General features: G+C 48.9%; 1 protein-coding gene across 1 annotated transcript in view; it reads right to left on the reverse strand.

Moving 5' to 3' along the window:
* RFX1 (regulatory factor X1) overlaps positions 1 to 4,794 on the reverse strand; it is a 32,205-nt gene extending 27,411 nt beyond the window's left edge. The window contains 1 exon segment of the mRNA XM_047097090.1: positions 4,564 to 4,794. The gene's annotated coding sequence lies outside the window, so the exon portion shown is untranslated.
* Positions 4,795 to 18,570: the final 13,776 nt, after the last annotated feature.

The raw sequence follows: 18,570 nt of genomic DNA on the forward strand, positions 1-18,570 counted from the left end.
CATACAGGATCCCAAGTTTCCCACAATTGTGTGACCAGGAAGCCCTTTTCTTTCCATTCGTGGATGAGTAGGTTAAGCACTGTTCTGCAAGGTGCTCCCTAGAGAGAAATAAGTCACGAATATTTATACGGCATGAGACCCCGTTCTTTACAGAGCAGGGCACACAGAACAAGGGAATCACTCAGCAAACCTGTTCCTTGGCAATGAGACTGCCAAGAAAGTCACCAATGGCTGTATCTATCTTTCAAAGTCAGTATCTGTTTTTGGAGAATGTTTGCATCAATCATTGAATCAATCAATCTGTGGGCAGGCAGCCTCTATTGCAACTACTCAACTCTGCCCTTGCAGTGAAAGCAGCCATAGATAATATGTAAACAAATGAACGCAGCTATGTGCTAATAAAACTTTATTTATAGACTCTGAAATTTGAATTTCATATCCTATCACGTCAGGACATTTTATTCATGCCACACAATATTCTCCTTTTTGATTTTTCACCCCCAATCTCTGAAAAGTGTAAAAATCATTCTTTGTTCACAGGCCACACAAAACCAGGCGGCAGTCAAAGTTTGCCGACCTCTGTTCTGGATGCCAGATTCCACAACCAGATGGTTTATATCTTGGACAAGGCCCTCCGAAGGAAATGGAAAGAAAGCTCACTTTCCTCATCCGTAGAATGGCTTCAATGGGGAACTTGCAGGGGAACAGGGAATTTAAATATCATGATGTGCGTTTCCTTGATCCTCTATAGCCAGTTAGTTTTTAAGACTTCTCTGTAATTCCTCCAAAACAGATCCTAAGGCTGGACACTTCTCTCCACTTTCATCAGCCAATCTCAGTTGTCAGACCCCCACAACACTCTCATTACTGGCTCCTAGCTCCAGTCTCGCCTCTATAGTCTTTAAGATCCTTTGAAAACACAAATCCTATCTTGTCACTCTTGTATTCAGGAGGTTCCAAGGCTCCTATCACAGAAATTAAATAAAATCCAGAGCCCGTCCCAAGACCTCTGGGGCCTTGAGGCATCTAGCCCCTCAAGTCTCTCCTTCTCACTTTGAATGTTCTAGTCAAACTGGCTCTTGCTCCGAGAATGTTCCATGCCTCCTCCTGCCTCAGGACCTTTGCACCAACTCTTCCACCTGACTGACATCCTCTCCTCACCTCTACTCCCATTCTCCACTGCTGGCTGCCTCATATCGTTCAGGTCTCAGCTTATATGTCACCTTCTTGGGTCTCAAGTGTGCCTCCCACCCCAAGTACTCTGAAGCACAGACTCCTGTTTTATTTTCTTCCTGGACCTCTATTTCCTTATTTGCTTCTTTTTTCTTTTTTTAAACATTTATTTTATTTTTGAGAGAGAGAGAGAGAGAGAGCGCGAGAGCAGGGGAAGGGCAGAAAGGGGGAGACAGAGGATACGAAGCAGACTCTGCTCTGTGAGCACAGAGCCCAATGCGGGGGCCCGAACTCACGAACCGTGAGATCATGACCTGAGCCAAAGTTAAGAGTCAGCCGCTTAGCCGGCTGAGCCACCCAGGCGCCCCCCACCCCCATTTTCTTATCCATAGTTCCTCTTCCTTCCATGACCAGAAACGCAAGCTCTCCCAGGGCCGAGACCTGGCCCGCCTTGCCCATCACTGACCTCCGGGTCCAGAACACTGACGGGCACGTAGTAGGGACTCAACTTTTACTGTCAAATGAGTGTCCACATGCCAGGAACACACTGTTAATGGGTGTCAAAGGTCACTGTGAATCTACCAATGGACGAGACCTTGTGAAAGAGTTACTGCCTCCTGCCTCTGCCTGCCAGCAGCAGGCTTGTGCAGCAGGGCTGGGCAATGCCCCCTGGTCCAGAACGGGCTGCCCAGCCCAAGAAGAGCATGCAGTGTGCCGTTGCTATCTGCAGGCTGCATCCCCGGGGAAGTCTGCCTGGCCCATCCCCGAGATGTTGAGACGTGTATGGGGAGGGGAGGGCAAGGACTTCAGCTCCAGGGACACCATTCCCACGACACCCACATCTCTGGCTCACCCAGCTGCCTCCTGGAAGCCTTGGGGCTGAGTCTGGGCCCAGGCCCAGGAGAATTTTTTCTGTTTGGCTGCTCTCCTGAAGCGGGAGAAGGACTATTCAGGAGCGAGGGGAATAACACTTTCCCACTAGAAACTAGAGTCCTGGTATCCAGCTTCCCGGGATCTCTGTCATCTCTGTCATCTGCCCACACAGCCCAACAAGTGAGTCAACCTTTAAAGCCACTAGGCTCTCACCCAATTCAAAATGATAAAAATAAATACAAGCGGTGTAATTCGGAGGGCTGAGCAGGAAAGGACAATCATGATAATAAGGGTAGCCGCTAACACAGTTTGAGCAATTACTATGTATTTGATGTTCAACATGGATTCTTTTATCGGGTCCATAACACAGGAATATGAGATTAAGAGTATTACCAATGGCCACTGTCCCTCGCTTGGACAAAAGGAAACTGAGGTTAGAGAAGTACAGTAACTCATCGAAGGGCACACAGCGACAGTTGATTGCGAGAAAGCAGCCGATTGCTTCCACAAGCAAACTAAACCAGTGCCCTCAACCCTAGTCACAAGACCCCTCTGGGCTTGGGCCCTTCAAATGTAAAAGTTATGGGGGGGGGAGGGGGCAGTTAACAAGCCTAGATAACTGCTAACATCGCCTTCTGCCCAAAGTTTGCCTTTCCAACAGGTGGTGATGACCTTTCTGGCGACTTGGTATTTCCAGTCTGGCTCGGAAAATTAATCTCTGCCTTTCTGAACTTTCAAGGGGTCCTGTCACCTCTCAAAGAGGAACGGGTCTAGAAAAAGTCCCCGAGAAGTGAGACCCCACCCCACCCCTCCCCCCTTGTCTCAAATTCTTTTTTTTTTATTTTTTTTTTTTAAATTTTTTTTTTTTAACGTTTATTTATTTTTGGGACAGAGAGAGACAGAGCATGAACGGGGAAGGGGCAGAGAGAGAGGGAGACACAGAATCGGAAGCAGGCTCCAGGCTCCGAGCCATCAGCGCAGAGCCTGACGCGGGGCTCGAACTCACGGACCGTGAGATCGTGACCTGAGCTGAAGTCGGATGCTTAACCGACTGAGCCACCCAGGCGCCCCCCTTGTCTCAAATTCTTGACGGAAAGCCTTAGGAGAGCCTGAGATCCTTTTCCTCGAAGTTGATTGACTTTAAAAGAAAAGGGCTACAGTTTGCACACCGCCACTCAGCTCTGCTGATGCCGAGCTCCAAAGCAAGACAGAGAACAAGCAAAGTGGACTTGGCCCAGCTGGCTATCTGAAAAAAATAAATCCTTCCCCAAGCAGGTAGATCCTGTTGCCCTCCAAAGCAGTCGCTCAGATTCTCCTGTAACCAACATGGAACACTTCCCCTTTCCTCTAATCTTGATGTGCCGCTCCTGCCCACGTGGCTCTGGAGGCTGGTACCTCCTCAGTGACATGTGACCCAGCTGACACCAACTTGATTGACACAAAAACATGTGTCTGGCCAAGAGAAGCAGCTTAAGAAATCTAAGAAACTTCTCCAGGCGCCATTTGCTTCCCATTCCCAGAAAGGCAGACCTTGATGGGCAAGAAGGTTAGAAATCGTCCCATCTCCAGAAACAAGTCCTCTGGCCAGGGACGATACGAGGTCTAAGAGAGCAGTGCACAGAGAAGCAATCAAGTTTCTGTTCGACTACCTCAGTCACCCCAGATCACTCCTCCCCTGCCATGGGCTTCGACTTCTGCAAACCAATCCTTCCGGCTGAAGCCATATTCCTAGCCCACAGTTTCTCCATGAAACTTTGTTTTCCTTTGCTTTCTCTCCGAGAATAAGGGAGATTTAGGAACAGACGGCAGTGTGGAAATCAAGATTAGCTAACAGTTCTATCAAACCATATTCAAAAATAGCACATAGCAGTAAAAGTTCAAAGATGAGGCCTAGAAATTCCTGAAAGGAGTCAGAAATCGCTGAAATGTAGAAAAGGGACGATGGCAATGATTCTCCCCACTTTACAGAATGGAAAACTGAGGCCTCAGATGTGGCAGACACGGAGTACTGGGAATGACTGGGGTGGGGTGGGTTCTAAAGCGACGCAGCACAGGTGGCTTTCCATCCCTTTGGGAGGCTGTAAGGCCCTGGCGGCAACTGCCCCACCCGGTTCCCCCGCCACCGGCACCCGCCGGCCCCGCCCACACCTTACGACCTGGCCCCGCCCATTCACCTCCGCCCCGCCTCGCCCCTCCCTCGCTCCCATTGGCCCAGCCTCCCCAGGCCCGCCTCTCCGCACCTCCCAACATATAAAAGCCCCCCGCCCCGTCCAACCGACCTCCACTCGCCGCCGGCCTGCTAGCGCCCGCCCCTCGCGGGGGCTGGGCCCCGGACCCCAGGGGCGGGTGGTGTCGCCCCAGCCGGGCCCCGGCCCCCTCCCCCACGGCCCCGACAGTCGCCGCCGCCATTTTGACCGCCCGCCCCTTCCCCCCGGACTATGATTACAGCGACACCCGCCGCCCGGGCCCCGCCGCCCTCCCTGGCCGGGCCCGCCACCCCAGGGCCGCCCGGGTTACCTCGGCTTCTTCCTACTTGTGTCCGCAGAAGGGCTTTCCAGAGGTCTCGGAGGCGATGTTGGGAGGGGGACGGAACGTGCCGGGGTCCCCGGGCCGGGCAGGGGGGGGTGGGGGTGGGGGTCGGCCGGGCGGTTGTTGTTGTTGACTCGCGTTGCCGGGTTGCTTGGTCGCCACGACTACCGTGGCTATGGCGCCTCCGTTTCCCTCACCGGGGCAACTGTTGCTACCCACCCTACACACGTCATGAGCGGGGGCGGAGTCCCGGGTGATTGGCGGCGCCAGGAGAAGTGATTGGATGGCGCTAGGTCCTGCTGCTAAGCTATTGGTCCTAAGTCACGCTTTTCAACACCCTCTCGACTTCTCGGCGCTCTGATTCATCGGTGTGAATGTCCATCAAAGGAAATTGAACCCTCAAAGGCAGAAGAACCCGTCACTCCCGCAAGGAAGCAGCGGCCTAAGAATAAAGGGGTGGGGTCTGTGAGGTTGGGATTGGCTTGCGGCTGTAAAACCTGCCTTATGGTTCAGCTAAAGGGATGTCAATCCATTCCAAAGGTTTGCCGCGCTCTCCAGCTGGGAACCGTGCGCATGCGCAGCACGCAAAGCCAGCTGGGAGTGGTAGTCCGCTCAGCGTACTTTAAAAGCCTTACCAACTATAAAAGGCGAGAAAGGAAAGCTCTCTTCCTTCAGACTTCTTCCTGCCCCGGTGGGTCAGTTCCTCGCCTCGCGCGCTTACGTCACGGGAGGAATGCAGTGACGCGCGCGGCTCGTCTGTGACGTCAGCGGCGGAGCTGGGCTAGGGATTCAGTGACGTCACTGGGCGCTCTTCCCCTCCCCCCTATTGCCCTACGTTGGTAAGATGGTCGTGGGATGTGAAGGCTGGGTTCGATCCCGGGTCCCATCCCTCGAGCAAACTTCCCCCGCCACCTCCGCCTAGACCCGGCCTCCGCGAGGGCTCCCGCCTCCCCCTCCTATCGGGCCGGAAAAGGTCACCGCTGCCGGGACAACCGCGGCTATCTCCGCCCCGCAGGCGGTGCGGACAGCCCTGGGAAAGGTCTCCTGCAAGCGGAGGACTTAATTAGAGGCTTCTAGCGCGGGCGATAAGCAAAGGTCGGCGCCCAGCACCCCCAGGGGAGTGCGGGCTGCTCACCAAGGCTCCACACCGCACCCCGACGCTCTTCCCCCTCCGTCGCGCCGCCCCCTCACCGTCCTCCTTGCCTCAGTTTCTCCAGGAGAGAAGAGACAGAAGCGGGTCGAGACTAGGTTGAGGGCGCAAAAACTCAATCATCAAGATAAATGACATTCTATCCAATATTTTTTAAGTATCAAAATTAATGGGGAAAAAATAAATCCATGATGACCAAACTACCAAAATTTTAAATAAAGATAGGATCCTGCCAGGAGTGGGATCAAGATGAAGTGAGTCACGCAAGTGCTGGATCGGATCTTGTCTTTTACTTTTTCAAAAACATATTTTAATCCTCAAATTTTTTTGCATCAATTTTGATTTCTCAAAATAGTAATTATCTTGATAAATGAGTTTTTTGCCCTCCCCCCACCCCCCCACCCCCGCCTGCCCCGCCACCCCCTTCAGTTTTGCGCCATGGTCTCCACCAGAGACAGGAAAATGAACGAAAAAGCTCAGAGCCCACGGTTCTACTTGTAGTCCTGCTGTGTGACAGTGTGACGAAGCGGCTCTGTCTCTGAGCTGCTGTTTCCTGGTTCAACCAACTTCACCCCTCTTGTGTGCAAGGCCCGGGGCTGTAAAAGTAAAGAAAGCAGACAAAACCTCAGGCTTTGCATTTTATTAAGAGAGACACCATTACTAGTGAAATGACTACATAAGATAGGTTTTTAAGGGGCTGTAAGAGTGACATGGGAGGGGGTGGGAGAGGAGTGACAGGATGCAGCGGCCTCTGTCACTTGAGGGAGGGGTCCTGCAGTCCTGAGTTGTGAAAAGAAGCCAACTCCATAAAACCCAGGTGGAGGGAACGGCGGGGAGGAGGGGAGGCGGGAGATAAACGTCAGGCTGGGGCCGAAGGAGCAAAGAGGAAAGCGTCAGGAGGTGAGGTCAGAGAAGCAAAGGCAGCCAGGTGATTCCCCAGAAACCCTCCACCTCCCAACAGCCCCGCAACGTGGAATATCCACCCCCCCCGCCCCGCCCCACTAGACGGGTAAAGCAAAAAAGCAAATAGAGTCTCAGAGGTAGAAGGAGTTTCTTCCGGGATCACGCACCTGGGAGGCAGCAGAGCCCAGACAGCCTGTCTCCTTTTCTGGGCCTTTCCGATGTGCTTTGATGCCCCTGGGTGTGACCCTCCACGGTAGAGGAAAATCAGCAGCAGTTTCAATCAGCCTGGAAACGCTCGCGGAGCCCCAGCGCTGATAAGTCCACCCAAGAATGAGTGCGACTTGCAGGCATAAGGTGGCCAGGATAAATCCCAGCCCGCAGAGCCAGTCAGCCCCTGCAGCTGCGTCTGTGAGACAGGTGGAGGTCCCAGGGCCAGCCCTGTGTGCATGGGGGCCACGGGGGGGGGACTAGAAGCCCTATTGCCACCTCCCACCCATTTCCCCACCTCCCTGAAGTCCCTAACCCCCCAGTGAGCACAGCCAAGCCTGGAAATCATTTCTTCAATCGCAAATATTCATTATAAGCCTTTGTGGCAGGGAAGGCAGTGTGGGCTAGAAATGTTCTATTTTTTTTTTTATAGTGTTTGCATGGGTTTATAGATATAAAAAATTCCCTGACCTCTCCATTCGAAATCTATGTCCTTTATGTATGTTATACCCCAATTTGAAACTTAAAAACACACGTTATATATACACCATTGGAAGTCAAGTTACACTCTTGACCAACTCCTTTCTGAAACATTGGTAATTAGGGGGGCCTGGGTAGCTCAGTCCATTAAGCATTCATTTCTTGATTTCAGCTCAGATTATGATCTCACAGTTCGTGGGATCAGGCCCCATGACGGGCTCCTCGATAATGGCACAGAGCCTGCTTGGGATGCTCTCTCTCCCTCTGTCTCTTTCCCTCTCCCGCTTGCTCACTCTCTCTCAAAATAAATAAACTTTTTTTTTTTTTTTTAATGCAGAAAGAATGAAAGAATTAGAAAAAATGCCATTTTGGGGCTTCCGGGTGGCTCAGTCCGTTGAGCATCCAGCTCTTGATTTTGGCTCAAGTCATGACCTCATGGTCTGTTGAGTTTGAGCCCCATGTTGGGCTCTGTGCTGACAGTGCAGAACTTGCTTGGGATTCACGCTCTCCTTTTCTCTCTCTGCCCCTCCTTCCCTCTTCCTCTCTCTCTCAAAATAAATGAACTTAGAAAAAGAAAAAGAAAATTTGCCGTTTTGCAAAAGCCAAGGAAATCCTTGATCTGGGCAATGATCGTCGATGGGCATCATAAAACAGCAGGTGAGAGAATGACGGGGAACAGACTAGGCACAGGGTGCCGGATGGCTCACGGAGCCCAGGGGTGTGGACTTGATCACGGAGGCCTGGCTGTCACCAGCATTAGCTGCCAGGCAGCTCAGCAGCACAGTAAAGGGCCCTGGGCCTCCCGATGTGATGCGAAAGGAAGTTCACAGCTTCCCCTAGGACACGTCTTGCCAAAACGTTAAACCTGACTGATGAAGTCTCTCAACCTCACATCCAGTTTGCAGGAAATGGAAAGGGTAGAGAAACAAGTTAAATGACAATATCAGGAAGCGACAGACAAATCCAGCGTTGGGGCGGGGGGGGGGGGGTGTACCACATGACAACTGTCCCTGTGTCTTCAACAAGTCAGTCATGAAAAAAAGGGACCGGGGACTTTTCTAGGGCAGGCGGCACCGTCGACACTTGGGGCCAAATTGTTCTTTGTGGTGGGAAACTGTCCTGTGTGTTTTATGATATTAAGCAGTGCCCCTGGCCGCCACCCGCTAGATGCCAGTAGCCTCCTCCCCCAGCCAGGTATGACACTGAAAGATGTCTCTAGACAAACGTCCTTGGAGATACTACCCTAGAGGATGGTACAACAAGGGACAGAAGGGCACGGGCTTCCCAGCTATCCACCAGCAGAGACCAACCTTCTCTCGCATTTAAGCCGGTCATCGGGTCTCTGTTAAACCAAGGGAACCGCGCCTCGGTGGTTCTGTTCCAAATTTTTGTATTCATTGAAAGTTTTGCACCGGGTGAGCACACTCACTGAGGTGGGTCACTGGAGGCAACGTACACGTCCATCTTTCTAGCAAGATGAACTAAGAAAGCCGCATGATCCAGACTCCTCAGCCAAGTAGCCCGGCAGCAAAAAGTAGCTTACAAAGTATCGTGCTAATGGGCGTGAAACCCAGACACCACAGCATTTTAAGACCCCGCAACCCTGTTCCTCCCCCAAGCGGCAGGAGAAAGAGATCTCCGTGGAGTTTTGCTAAAAGGCAGAGAAAGAAGAAATTTAAAACTCTCTACGAATGTGCCAGCTACTAAGGAGAATCTGACCCTCGGTGCATTGGAATGCAAACGAGACATCCTCCTGTTACACTGGCAAATCATCATCAAAGCCGGTGCATTTCTGCTTATTATTAAGTGTTATGCTTAGCAGGCTAGTTCTAACTTTTCAAGCCACACAATGGGGTAAGAGAAAAAAAAAATATCATAAATGTGTGAATACTGTGCAGATACAGCCATGGATGAAATGGAATCTAGTGTCAGAGGACGCCCAGTCCAACAGGTTTGGGGAACTATGTTGCAAGCAGGGTTTTGATGAGTTAAGGTGATCTTGGGAAAATATTGTTGAAGGTATTGCATCATCGAGCGGAAGGAAAAGCTGGGGGGGAAAAAAAGGAATGAACTGAGATTTACAAAATAACAGGGGCGCCTGGGTGGCTCAGGCGGTTAAGCATCTGACCTCAGCTCAGGTCATGATCTCACGGTTCGTGGGTTCAAGCCCCGCATCGGGCTCTGTGCTGACAGCTCAGAGCCCGGAGCCTGCTTCGGATTCTGTGTCTGTGTCTCACTCTCCCCTGCTCACGCTCTTTCTCTCTCTCTCTCAAAAATAAATAAACATTAAAAAAAATTAAAATAAATACAAAATTAAAAAACAAAAATCTGAGATGTGAGGGACGCTTGGGTGGCTCAGCTGGTTAAGCCTCTGACTCTTGATTTCAGCTCAGGTCATGATCTTGAGGTTTGTGAGTTCAAGCCCCACGTAAGGCTCTGTGCTGACCGCACAGAGCCTGCTTGGGATTCTCTCTCTCTCCCTGTCTCTCTGCCCCTCCCCTGCTCTCTCTGGCACATGTCGTCTCTCTCTCCCTCTCTCTCTCCCACCCCCCCCCAGTCTTTCAAAATAAATAAACTTTTTTAAAAATCTGAGAGGTGATCCCCTAAATACTTGGGCTTTGAGAGAAAATGCTTGGGACACACGAGTATCCACATGAACTTGTGTCAACCTATTCCCACCCCCCACCAAGTGGTAAGACAATTTTTGGTGGGGAGAGGCTGAAGGAAATAAGTTAATAACCGCTTTGACTCTCTTAACAAAAATGCAATATATCACTGAGCTGAAAGGGTACAGATGCAAATCTAGTACACAGTCCCGTTGTGCCAGTCACAACATACTTGCACACACATACAAAGTGAGCATATAAACATACACAGTGCTACATCCTATTGCTCGAGGTTATGTACCTGTTCAGGAACACAGGGCAAATGTCTTAGAGATTCTGGCAGTGGTTTGGGAAGAGCAAGAAATTGGTTATCTGGGATGAAATTACACCAGTGGGCGCTTTGCTTGGACCAGTGAGGGCGTGATAGTGTCTGGGGAGAGATGGGACTGGGTGAGACCTAGGTTCACTGGCATTTGGGGAGCATATAGCAGATGGCAAACGGCTGAGGGCCAATTGGGAGGTGAATGGAGACAGTGAATGTAGGTTAGATGTATTTGGGTCAGGAAGACAGATTTGAAATCTGCACTAATATGGTGGCTGCTGGGGGCGGGGGGGGCGGAGGAAGGGATACCTTTTATTTATTTTTTTAATTTTTTTGAAACATTTATTCGTTTTTGAGAGGGCTCGAGGGCTGGGGGTGGAGCAAGGAGAGAGGGGGACAGAGGATCTGAAGCGGGCTCTGCACTGTCAGCACAGAGCCCGATGCGGGACTCGAACTCATGAACCGTGAGATCATGACCCGAGCAGAAGTTGAACTCTAAACAGACTGAGCCACCCAGTCGCCCCTACCTTCTATTCCTTTTTCTGCCAAATTGCTCTGGCTGGGACTTGCGGTACTGTGTTGAATAAAAGTAGTGGGAACGGGTACCCTTGTCTCGTTCCTGTCTTAGAGGAAAAGTTTTCAGTGTTATACCATTATGATGTTAGTTGTGGGCTTGTCGTACGTGGCCTTTATTACCTCGAACTACGTCTCCTCTATGCCCAGTTTGTTGAGAGTTTCCGTTACGAAAGGATGTTGGATTTTGTCGAATGCTCTTCTGCATCTCTTGAGATGATCATTTATGATTTTTGTCCTTCATTTTGCTAGCGTATTACACTGATTTGCGGATACCGAGCCGTCCTTGCATCCCCGGAATAAATCCCACTTGATCGTGGTGTGTGATCCTTTTAATGTATTGTTGAATTCAGTTTGCTAATATTTTGTTGAGGGTTTTTGCACCTACGTGCATCGGGGATCCTGACTAGTAATTTCCCACATGCTGTTAAAATTCAAAGTAACTTGGGATGCCTGGGTAGCTCAGTCAACTAAGCGCCGGACTCTTGATCTCAGCTCAGGTCATGATCTCACAGTTCATGAGTTCGAGCCTGGCGTCGGGCTCTGTACTGACAGTGCAGTCTTCTTGGGATTCTGTCTCCTCCTCGGCCCCTTCCCCACTCTCTAACACACGCTGTCTCTCTCAAAATAAATAAATACCCTTAAAAAAATAAAAGTAACTAAAATAAAATACAACGAACAACTTAGTTCCTCATCGCTATTGGACACATTTCAAGCGCTCAGTAGCCAGCTGGTGGCCACCATCGTGGAAAGCACAGATATAGAACACTCCCACCATCGTAGAAAGTTCTGTTGGTCTGGGCTGTAAATCAACTCTGAAAAGACATTTCACAGACTCAGGGAAATTTGAATATGTGTTCGGCGTAAGATGATACCGAAGAATGATTGTATATTTGTCAGTGTATAAATATCCTTATTTTCTAGAGATGCATGTTATTCGTAGTATTTAGAGACGAAAAATGATGTCAGTCAGGTTGACTAGGGTGTTTAAAGCACCGCACAAGACCAGGCGTCCATCAAATTCTCAGTAAATGTCAGTGTTCATTAATTTAAAAGTTTGGAGAAACGGCAACCTGGGAGAAAATATTTATCCCCCATCGGATAACCAGATAAGAGATCTCCTTAATATATAAAGAACCCCTAGAAATCAAGAAGAAAAAGATCAACAACCTAAAAAATAACGGGCAACGAAGGTGACCAGAGAGGAAAGAGAAAACTGTAATAGCTCTTGAACACATGGAGTATGTCCCACTGTACTTATGGAAGGGAAGTGTAAATTTTCTCTATTCCGAGATACCATTTTTCACCTGTTATGCTGGCAAAAATCCAAAGGTTGACACACTCTGTGGGTGAGGCCATAGAGGAGCAGAACACTCATTAATTGTTGGAGGGAGTGTGGATTAATCTATCCCCCAAAGGGGAAATTTGGCAATATCTATAAAAAGCACAAATGCGCATATTGTTCGAGCCAGAAATCTCACTTTGGGGAATTTTTCTACTGATACACTTGCATATGTGCGAAATGACATTTCTACAAGGTTTTTCACTGCAGTGTTAGCTCAAGAACAAACGGATGAAAAATGTCGCCCGTCTCTGGGAGTGAAATTAACTATGGGACATCCACACAGCAGAATATTACCTAGCTGTAGAACAACAACAAGGTGTGTGAAGAGAGTTTCAATATGGGGAGATCTCTGGCATTTGTTGTTAAGTGGGGTGGGAGGGGGGGAGCAAGGTGTAGCAGAATGTATAAAACGTGCCACCCTGAATTGAAGTTTTGACACATGCTACAACATGGATGAACTTGAAAACGTCGTGCCTGGGGCACCTGGGTGGCTCAGCTGGTCCAGCATCTGACTCTTGATTACAGCTCAAGTCATGGCCTCGTGGTTTGTGAGTTCAAGCCCCACATCAGGCTCTGCACTTGACAGCGTGGAGCCTGCTTGGGATTCTCTGTTTCCCTCTCTCTCTCTCTCTGCCCCTCCCATGCTCATGCACACACTCCCTTGTTCTCTCTCTCTCTCTCTCTCAAAATAAATAAATTAACTTAAAAAAAAAGGAAAAGAGGGACGTCTGGGTGGCTCAGTCAGTTAAGGTTCCAACTCTTGATTTCCGCTCAACACAGTGATCTCACGGTTTGTGAGTTCGAGCCCCGCATCAGGCTCTGTGCTGTGTCACCTCAGAACCTGCTTGGAAGTCTCTCTCCCTCTCTCTGTGCCCCTACCCACCCCCTCTCTTTCCCAAAATAAAGAAATAGACTTAAAAATTAAAGAAAAGAAAAGAAAACATTGTGCCAAGTTCAAGAAGCCAGACACAAAACGACAAACGTCATAGGAGTTTACTCACACGAGGTACCTGGAATGGGCAAATCCATAGAGACCAAAAGGGGGAATGATGGGTGCCTGAGTGGAAGGGGGGAAGTGAGAGATTAGTGTCTCATGGGGACAGAGTTTCAGTTTGGGAAAATGAAAGAGTTCGGAAGAGGAGCGCCTGGGTGGCTCAGTGGGTTAAGCGTCAGACTCTTGATACCAGCTCAGGTCGTGATCTCAGGGTTCGTGGGATTGAGCCCCAGGTCGGCTTCTGTGCTGACATCGTGGAGTCTGCTTGGGATTCTCCCTCTCTTTTTTTCTCTCTCTGTCTCTCGGCCCCTCCCCTATTGTGCACGTGTGTGCATGCTCCCTCGCTCTCTCTCAAAATAAATAAATTTTAAAAATAAAATTTAAATAAAAAAAAAAAAAGGGGGCGCCTGGGTGGCGCAGTCGGTTAAGCGTCCGACTTCAGCCAGGTCACGATCTCACGGTCTGTGAGTTCGAGCCCCGCGTCAGGCTCTGGGCTGATGGCTCAGAGCCTGGAGCCTGCTTCCGATTCTGTGTCTCCCTCTCTCTCTGCCCCTCCCCCATTCATGCTCTGTCTCTGTCTGTCCCAAAAATAAAAAAAAATAAATAAATAAAATAAAAAAATAAAAAAAATAAAATTTAAAAACATCTGAGAAGATTTAAAAACATAGGGGTGGTAAACATGGATGGTGGGGACGGCTGTACAACAATGCGACGTATTTAATGCTGCTGAACAGGACACTTAAAATGGTTAAAATGACATATTGTGTGTTATGTATATTTTACCACAATAAACAATTAAAAACATTTTTTTAATGTTTGTTTATTTTTGAGAGCGAGCCAAGGAGGAGCAGAGAGAGAGGGAGACACAGAATCCGAAGCAGGCTCCAGGCTCCGAGCTGTCCGCACAGAGCCCGACGCGGGGCTCAAACCCACGAACCGCGAGATCATGACCTCAACCGAAGCCGGATGCTTAACTGACTGAGCCACCCAGGCGCCCCACCACAATTAAACAATTTTAAATGCTACCTTTCATGTAAAAGTAGGTGTGTGTATGTGGGGGGGTGGGGGGGAGGATAAGAACCTATATTCACATGTTTGTACAGGTGCACAGAAATTCTGGAAAGATACTCAGGAGACTAAGAGCAGTGAGTTACCTGTAGGGGAAAGTGGGGGCTGAGATTGGGAGGGAGATACCGCAGCCGATCTTATACTTTTTATTTCCTGATGCACCAGGCTGTACCGACCATCCAGAAATAGGATTAGTTAAGTTTGGAGAGAGTGGTTTTATTTAGGATTGGTAAACTTTGGGTGCATTTGTATGCTGACCAAAAATAATAATGGTAATGAAAATAATAATGATATTGGTAGCAGGCGGGCTTTCCTAATTCTTACGTATTCGTTTCCTGTGGCTGCTTTGATAGTTGCCACGAACTGGGGGGCTTACAAAAGCAGAAATGTATTCTCTCACGGTTCTAGAGGCCAGAAGGCTGAGATCAAGGTCCGCAAGGCCATGCTCCCTCCAAAGACTCTGGGGGAAGGTCCTTCCGTGTCTCTTCCAGCTTCTGGTGGCTCCAGACATGACTTGGTTTCTTCGTGTATATCACTCTAACCTCTGCCTCTGTCTTCACATGGCCTTATCTCTCCTGTGTCATTGGGTCTAGGGTCCAACCGGATAATCCAGGACCATCTCATCTCAAAGGCCTTAATTACGTATGCAAAGACCCTTTCCGCAAATCATATCAGGTTCAGAGTTCCGGAGGGTTAGGACGCGGGGAGGTATCTTTGTGCAGGGTCACACCCAACCCACCGCACTTACCGTGTGCTGTGCGTGGTGCTCAGCACTTTACAGAATTTCACCCAAGTCCCCAAACAGCCCCAGGAAGGAAATAGGCCTATTTTTTTAATTTCCTTTTTTTTTTTAATGTTTATTCATTTTAGAGAGAGTGTGTGTGAACGGGGGAGTCGCAGAGAGAATGGGGGACCGCTGTCAGCACAGAGCCCGACGTGGGGCTCAAACTCGCGAACCGCGAGATCATGACTCGAGCTGAAGTCAGAGGCTCAACCGACTGAGCCACCCAGGCGCCCCAGGAAATATGACAATTAACTCCGTCTTCCCAATGAATTCAGAGAGGTGTAAGGCCTTTCTCAAGTTCACATAGGAACTGGAATTTGAATGCAGCTATATTGGGCTCAAAACTCTGATTCTGTGTGAAGCACAAAAGAGCCTTCTGGTTATGGGCCAGGCAGTCAAACTCAGACAGACAGCAATTATTTCCCAGCGAGTTTGTTCTTTGCCAGCCCTTGAGCCAGGCACTGGGGATATGGAGAAAAGGGCAGAAGGGTACGTCCCTGGAGAGTCGCTGAGAGAAGAGGAGGTGGGGGGAGCATTTTATTCATCAGCCCTTTCAAAGCAGTACAATCAGATATGACTCCCGCTTCCTGGAGCATTGCCTGGGCCCAAGACACCACAGGGGGCAACAGAGGCCAGGAGTTTGTCATGAAGAAAAGGACAAAGGGATAAAGTTCGGATCCAAAGAGAATGTGTCAAGTAGAAATAACAGAAGTACACAGCGCTGCCCGCCGGCCCCGGGATGTTTTAAGATGCGCGCATTGAATCTTCCTCGTTTTACAGGTGAGAAAACCAAGGTACAGAGAGGTTAAATGCCTTCCTTGCCTACTACGGTCACACAGCAGGAAAGAGGCAAGGGTGGGATTCCAACGCAGCTCAGCCCATCATGGGAGCCCCTAGTATTGTTTATTTAAATCGAGGTGAAATTGACGTAACACAAAACTATGTTAAAGTGAACAATTCAGCGGCAGATAGGATAGTCACAATGTTCTGCGACCACTACCTCTGTGCAAAACATTTTCACCCCCACAAAGGGATACCCAGTAGTGATCACTCCCCACTCTGTCCTCCTCCCAGCCCCTGGCAACCCACTAGTCCGCTTTCTGTCTCCAGGGATGTGCTTATTTTGGGTATTTCGGATCAACGCAATCCTATAATATGTGACCTTGTGGGTCTGGCTTCTTTCACTCGCTGTAATGTTTTCAAGGTTCAACCACGCTGTAACGTGTATCCGAACCTCATTTCTTTTTATGACCGAATAATATTCCATTGTATGGATCTACCACATTTTGTCTATCCATACATCTGTTGACGGGTTGTTCCTGCTGTTTGTGTGAATAGTGCTATCAACAAACATGTACATGTAACACCGAAATGGTTAATTTTACGTAAACTGTATGAATTTTACCCAGTATTTAAAAAAAATGAATGCCGGACGCCTGGGGGGCTTGGTCGGTTATGCGTCTGACTTTGGCTCAGGCCATGATCTCACAGTTTGTGGGTTTGAGCCCCGCGTCGGGCTCTGTGCTGACAGCTCGGAGCCTGGAGCCTGCTTCGGATTCTGTGTCTCCCTCACCCTCTGCCCCTCCCCTGCTCTCTCTCTCTCTTTCTCTCTCCCAAAAGTAAACATTAAAAAAGTAAAATAAATCAATAAAAATTAAAAAAGGAAGACTCTCAGCTGAGAGGACCTAGCAGCAATGACATACCCGTCCCACCCCCACCCCCAGTAGTGATGGACACACCCAGTGCCCAGGTCTTGACTTCCCATTGTGATACTCCAATAAAAGGGAATCCTGACTCCTTAGGAAAGCGTCTGATTCTAGGACTGGGGCAGGGAAAACACGAGGCAAGCCCTGCGTTTCTTGAGGTGCCAGGAAATAAGAAGTGCTAAAAAAACAAAAACAAGCCAACAAAAAATACGGACTCACGGCGAAAGGACAGCGCCTGAAATAAAATGCTTAGAACAGGAGCCAACTGAAAGAGCTCCCAATGGCCACAGCTGGAACAGTTTGAGGAACAAAATAAATAACAATAGTGTCGGGTTACAACCCAAAGACTGAAATAACCGTTCACGAGTCCATATTGGTATAAATAAATGAATGATCCATATTGGTATAAATAAATGAATGAACAAATAACTGGAGACAGAACAACTCTTCCTCCAGAATTCCAAATAATAAGTAATAGTAAATGTGGAAGGGATGAGGTACGTGGAAAATTACTAATCAACAAACACCACAGTAACACTTCTATGCACACAATCTACCCAGAATGCTAGCGCGAGTGGGTAAACTGGGAAACAAGATCTTTGCAGAGCCTCAAAGTGTTTCATCCAAAGCGTATCTCAACTACTGTACTGTAAAAAAAAGAATTTTTTTTAACGTTTATTCACGTTTGAGAGACAGAGCATGAGTGGGGGAGGGGCAGAGAGGGGGAGACACAGAATCCGAAGCAGGCTCCAGGCTCTGAGCTGCCAGCACAGAGCCCGATGCGGGGCTTGAACCCACGAACCACGAGATCATGACCCGAGCTGAAGTCGGTGCGTAAACGACCAAGCCACCCGGGCGCCCCTCAACTACTGTACTTTTGACGTATGTCCACAAATCCTTCCAAATTCTCCCTTCCCAAAAGGTGGAGCTTCGTTCCTCTATCTTGGGGGGTGGTTGCAAGGGGTGTTTCTGGACCCGAGTCATAGTTACGCGGTATGTTTGGTCTGGGAAAATTCTTCCGGGTGTCCACGAATGATCTGTGTGCTCTTCCTTAAGTGTGTCATACTTATCAAAAGTTCAATTGATGGGGCTCCTGGGTGGCTCGGTTGAGCGTCGGACTCTTGGTTTTGGCTGAGGTCATGATCCCAGGGTCACGGGGGCTAGCCCCATGTTGGGTTCCGTGCAGAGCATAAAGCTTGCTTGAGATTCTCCCTCTCCCTCTGCACCTCTCCCCACCTCCTGTTCTCTCTCCCTCTAAAATAAAAAATAACAAAGAAGGCAAGAGAAATGCACAAGGAAAGAAGGAAACAGAACTATCTGTCCCAGAAATGCACATGTTGGGGTTAGAATCGCAACAAAATACAAAGAAGCGACAACTAAAGCTACCCCTAGGGGGTGGGAGGGCCTGTGACAGGATTATGCAGTGGGGGATGTCTATGCTGCTGGCACAGTCCCATTTCCTGACCTGAGAGGTAACAACATGGGTGTCTTGTTTATGATTCTTTCAACTGCACGTTCTGGCCGAGTCAGCTGACACTCGCTTGTGAGACCTGATGGTTGACTCTTCAGGACTCTGCTGACCACGCAGACGTCATATTGGTAGCTTGAAATTGGCCGGAAACCAACAGCTGCTACAAACCAGGGTCTTTTTAATTTCTTTCTTTCTTTTTTTTTTTTTTCTTTCTTCTGGAGAACTCATTGGTAAACGCTTCCCAGCACATCCCAGTTTCTTGATGTATGTTATCTTAATTAAACATTTTAAAGTTATTTTTTAATGGTGGTAAAATACGCATAAAATTGATCATCTTCGTCGCTTTTACGTGTCCAGTTCATCTGTCTCCAGCGCTCTTTTCACCT

This window comes from Lynx rufus, unplaced genomic scaffold, assembly GCF_022079265.1.
Source record: "Lynx rufus isolate CCGP_SWC_20201006 ecotype Redwood Valley unplaced genomic scaffold, mLynRuf1.p SCAF_4, whole genome shotgun sequence".
In the NCBI taxonomy this organism is placed as follows: Eukaryota; Metazoa; Chordata; class Mammalia; order Carnivora; family Felidae; genus Lynx; species Lynx rufus.